This window comes from Oncorhynchus nerka, linkage group LG4 (genome assembly GCF_034236695.1).
Source record: "Oncorhynchus nerka isolate Pitt River linkage group LG4, Oner_Uvic_2.0, whole genome shotgun sequence".
Taxonomy (NCBI): Eukaryota; Metazoa; Chordata; class Actinopteri; order Salmoniformes; family Salmonidae; genus Oncorhynchus; species Oncorhynchus nerka.
In genome coordinates this window covers 29,232,704-29,238,565 of record NC_088399.1, presented here as the reverse complement: position 1 = coordinate 29,238,565, position 5,862 = coordinate 29,232,704, and positions in this window count along the sequence as shown.

The following is a 5,862-nucleotide window of genomic DNA, read 5'->3' as shown; positions in this document are numbered from 1 at the left end:
TTTCTCTGACGTGCAGAGGATGGTAATGGTTAGAAGGGATACAGCTTTTGTCAAATTATTAACGTAAAAAATATACATTTGGGGAATTTTAGCTTACTCTAATCCTTTTCCTAACCTTAACCTAATTCTCCTAACCTGCTACGTTAATTCTCCTAACCTGCTACGAATTCAAATATGATGTAAATTAATATATATATTAAAAAAATGTTTACCCCTTTTTCTCCCCAATTTCGTGGTATCCAATTGGTAGTTACAGTCTTGTCTCATCACTGCAACTCCCATACATACTCGGGCGAGGCAAAGGTCGAGAGCCGGGCGTCCTCCAAAAAACAACCCAACCAAGCCGCACTGCTTCTTGACACAATGTCCGCTTAACTCGCAAGCCAGCCACACCAATGTGTCAAAGGAAACACTGTACACCTGGCAACCGTGACAGTGTGCATGCACCCGGCTCGTCACAGGAGTCGCTAGAGCGCGATGGGACAAGGACATCCCTGCCGGCCAAACCTTCTAACTCGGACGACGTTGGGCCAATTGTGCGCTGCCCCATGGGTCTCCCAGTCGTGGCTGGCTGTGACAGAGCCTGAACTCAAACCAGGATTTATAGTGGCACAGCTAGCACTGTGATGCAGTGCCTCAGATCTCTGCGCCACCCAAATCTGAATCTTAATTTGACAAAAGCTGGATCCCTTCTAGCCAGGGCGCTCAAGAGTCGTCTGCCACAGAGAGGATGGAGAGAGATGGATTTTGGCCCCTTCACACTGCCCTTTCCCAATTGGACAAGAGGGGAAACAACTATTCGAGAATGCTGTTTATAGACTACAGTTCAGCGTTCCACATCATAGTCCACTCCAAGCTCATCAACAAGCTAGGGACCCTGGGACGGAACCCCTCCCTCTTCAACTGGATCCTGGACTTACTGACAGGTCGGCCCCAGGTGGTGAGGGTTGGCAACAACACCTCCGCCACGCTGACCCTCAACACGGGGGCCCCTAAGAGGTGTGGTGCTTAGTCCCCTCCTGTACTCCCTGTTCGTGGGTGCACACGACTCCAACACCATCATCAAGCTTGCTGACAACACTATGGTGGTAGGCCTGATCACCTATGGCGATGAGTCAGACTACAGGGAGGAGGTCAGAGACTTAGCAGTGTGGTGCCGGGACAACAACCTCTCCCTTAATGTCAGTAAGACCAAGAATCTCATCGTGGACTGTAGGAAAAAGAGTGCATAGCACGCCCCATCCACATTGATTGGCGTCCACATCACCAAGAACTTAACACCCTCAGGAGGCTGAAAAGATTTTGCATGGGCCCTCAGATCCTCAAAAAGTTAAAAGTCCTCAAAAATAGCTGCACCATTGAGAGCATATTGACTGGCTGCATCACCACTTGGTATGGCAATTGCACCTCCCTTGACCGCAAAGCGCTACAAAGGGTGGTAAGGACAGCCCAGTTTAACCTTTATTTAACTAAAAATAGTTAAATAGGCAGTGTCAGAGGAAGGTTTGAAAAATTGACAAAGCCATAGACTGTTCACTGCTACCGTCTGGCAAAAGGTACTGGAGCATCAGCTCTCGAACCAATAAGCTCCAAGACAGCTTCTACCCCCAAGCCGTAAATCTTCTAAATAGTCAATTAGGGGCACCCAAACTATCTGCACTGACTCTATCTTGCACTGACACTGCGCACACTCACTATACTTTATATACACACCATACAATCACTCACACACACTACACTTTCAATCCCACACAAATCCATCACACATTAAAACACTACATGCACACAACACACACGCATACCGACACAACACAAACACTTTTACACTCATAGTTTGTGGGTGCTACTCTGAACTTTATTTTACTCGTGTTATCTATCATGATGCCTAGTCACTTAACTTAACTTGTAGAAACTCCTTAAAGACTGTTAGAAAAGCCTTCCAGGTGAAGCTGGTTGAGAGAATGTCAAGAGTGTGCAAAGCTCTCATCAAGGCAAAGGGTGGCTAATTTGAAGAATCTAAAATCTATTGGACACTTTTGGTTACTACATTATTCATTATGTGCTATTTCAAAGTTTTGGTTTCTGCACTATTACTCTACAATGTAGAAAATAGTAAAAATAAAGAAAAACCCTTGAATGAGTAGATGTGTCCAAACTTTTGACTGGTAATGTAGATTCGAGCCAATGTCTTAAGTAGTTGAACATGTTATTACTCCAACATCGTGAAAGTGACACGTTAGATTTTTAGTCAAAAACAACTTTATATAGAAGGAGTACCTTTGATTTTGACGGCCTGCACATGTGTAGTTCAGCGCGAGACGACCAATAGACCCGATGACGTGTTTCTACGCATGAGCTTTGCTAGCCAACATCACCATGACGCCATCGCCTACAAGTGTGATCGGCGAGTTTTAGCCTAATGTTTTCACACTTTTACAGTGTTAGTTTCATCAGCTGTCGTAGAGTATGATACAAAATACAGGAAAACATCATTTTGACTGCACTGAACTTTTAAGCAACTATGTTCCGAACCCACTACTGTGCTTTGGGTGCCAAGGATTCAGAGATGTTGCAGTATTTTGTAGAAGGGAGATCCCATGATCTGAGAAATGTGTAGGAGAGCTGTCAGAGGGAGTGTAAAGTTGGAATAGAGAAAGGACTGTGTGAGAGAGACAGATTGAGATTGCCATAGTTCGAATGGGGCAGAACGTTTCCTGTGCTGAGGCGGTGAAGAGAGTAAAGGATAGCCCAAGTGTGAATGAATCGACTGGGAGCCCCACAGTGAGCAGGCTTAGGCCTGAAGAGAGAGGCAGAGATGATGATATTTTAGTAAGGTAGGATTTCTTTGTTTAGTGCTGTGGTCATTAATTGTACCACACAGATGGAACGGGAATCCCAGAAGATTGATTTGGTGGTAGCAGCAGCAGATATGTTTTTGGGTGTCAGAGCTTTGAGAGAAGGGGTTTGCCTCGTGTAGGATCTGTTAGGGACAAAGTAGTGGGAAGGGGGTGGTGGGTTTGTTGGGGATAGTGGCTTATAGGCTATGTACTGTAGGGTTAGATTCCCTTTTTCCTTTTTTTGTGAACAATGTGCAATTCACATTCTGACCTGTGAAAAGCAGCAATACACAACAAAGCGTTGTGTCTGCCAGAAAACCACACGAAGAAGAAGAAGCAGACGCAATGATTTGTATAATCATTGGGCGGCAGGGTAGCCTAGTGGTTGGCGCGTTGGACTAGTAACCGGAAGGTTGCAAGTTCAAACCCCCGAGCTGACAAGGTATAAATCTGTCGTTCTGCCCCTGAACAGGCAGTCAACCCACTGTTCCTAGGCTGTCATTGAAAATAAGAATTTGTTCTTAACTGACTTGCCTAGTAAAATAAAGGTAAAATTAAAATTAGATAGACCATAGTTGTTTTCAATGGGAACAAATTAGTCATGGCGGGCAGAACAAGCAAGGAGAGCCAAGCTCGAGCTCGTGAGATCCTACTGGTTTGTTCTAGCAGGATTTGCATATATCTCTGTCCAGTGTCTGTGATCTTTTGCCAATTTTAATCTTTTATTTTTATTGGCCAGTCTGAGATATGTCTTTTTCTTTGCAACTCTGCCTAGAAGGCCAGCATCCCGGAGTCGCCTCTTCACTGTTGACACATTGAGACGGGTGTTTTGCGGGTACTATTTAATGAACCTGCCAGTTGAGGATTTGTGAGGCGTCTGCTTCTCAAACTAGATACTAATGTACTTGTACTCTTGCTCAGGGCCTCCCAGTCCTCTTTCTATTCTGGTTAGAGACAGTTTGCGCTGTTCTGTGAAGGGAGTAGTACACAGCATTGTACGAGATCTTCAGTTTCTTGGTAGTTCCTCGCACGGCATAGTCTTAATTTCTTAGAACAAGAATAGACTGATGAGTTTCAGAAGAAAGTTCTTTGTTTCTGGCCATTTTGAGCCTGTAATCGAACCCAGAAATGCTGATGCTCCAGATACTCAACTAGTCTATAGGCCAGTTTTCTTGCTTCTTTAATCAGGACAACAGTTTTCAGCTGTGCTAACATAATAGCAAAAGGGTTTTTTCTAATGATCAATTAGCCTTTTAAAATTATAAACTTGGATTAGCTAACACAACGTGCCATTGGAACACAGGAGTGATGGTTGCTGATAATGGGCCTCTGTACGCCTATGTAGATATTCCATTAAAAAATCAGCCGTTTCCAGCTACAATAGTCATTTACAACATTAACAATGTCTACACTGTATTTCTGATCAATTTGATGTTATTTTAATGGACAAAAAATGTGCTTTTCTTTCAAAAACAAGGACTTTTCTAACTGACCCCAAACTTTCGAACGGTAATGTATATATATTTTTTGGTACAAAAAAATGTGTCTCAAAGCAGGTGGGGCTCTGCCACTGTATATTGCCAACACACCATAGCCAAGGCCTGCATCCAGTCACTCCGAGTTGTGTCATGCATCATAACAGCCCCAGCCACAGCATATTTGTCACACCGCTTAAATATATAATATACCTCTCGCTTAGGGAAGTGCTTCAATAAGCCAGTTATTGTGTTGGTTCTACCGTTAACTTTACATTTACATTTACATTTAAGTCATTTAGCAGACGCTCTTATCCAGAACTTTAATCAGTTATCCCAGTGTTAACCAGCTTGCCAGACACTAATAGAGACAACAACCCTGTTGACAATACCCAATCCATTTTTCCCGGTGTGTTTAGGAACATTTTTTAAAGGTAAAAGGATAATGACACCAATTACTTTAGAAACGTACAGGCCTTCCAAGCCCTACATTACATCTATTCATATTTATTAAGTTTTATCTTAGAAGCTAATCGTTCCGATTCACATCTGGGAACAAGGGGCACACTATATAACAGCTTTTAAGTCATAATATACCCGGCCTCTACAATTAGGCCATGTCATATAAAAAAATAAAACGTGGTATTTCTAATGTACTACTGTGCAATATGCATATTAACTATACAATCAAAAAGAAAAAAGGTCAGCCCGACCAATCTTCTCCTTTCCCCTAAATCAAAACCTGATTGTAAGTCCATCTAGTCCAAAGTTCCATATCGCCAACGTTTATCATACCCAATGTATTTATCATACACAATTTATTTATCATACCCAACCTTAATTTATGTAGTCCAGGGTTCTATATTGCATTGTAAAAAACAAATGAATCCATAATTATACTATGTAATGCGTTGCAAATGTGTATCGGGGACTACTCCAGATGGATGTAGCTATCATTCACAGCCAAAAAATATTGTTTAAAATATTTACATACAGTGCCTTGCAAAAGTATTCGGCCCCCTTGAACTTTGCGACCTTTTGCCACATTTCAGGCTTCAAACATAAAGATATAAAACTGTATTTTTTGTGAAGAATCAACAACAAGTGGGACACAATCATGAAGTGGAACAACATTTATTGGATATTTCAAACTTTTTTAACAAATCAAAAACTGAAAAATTGGGCGTGCAAAATTATTCAGCCCCTTTACTTTCAGTGCAGCAAACTCTCTCCAGAAGTTCAGTGAGGATCTCTGAATGATCCAATGTTGACCTAAATGACTAATGATGATAAATACAATCCACCTGTGTGTAATCAAGTCTCCGTATAAATGCACCTGCACTGTGATAGTCTCAGAGGTCCGTTAAAAGCGCAGAGAGCATCATGAAGAACAAGGAACACACCAGGCAGGTCCGAGATACTGTTGTGAAGAAGTTTAAAGACGGATTTGGATACAAAAAGATTTCCCAAGCTTTAAACATCCCAAGGAGTACTGTGCAAGCGATAATATTGAAATGGAAGGAGTATCAGACCACTGCAAATCTACCAAG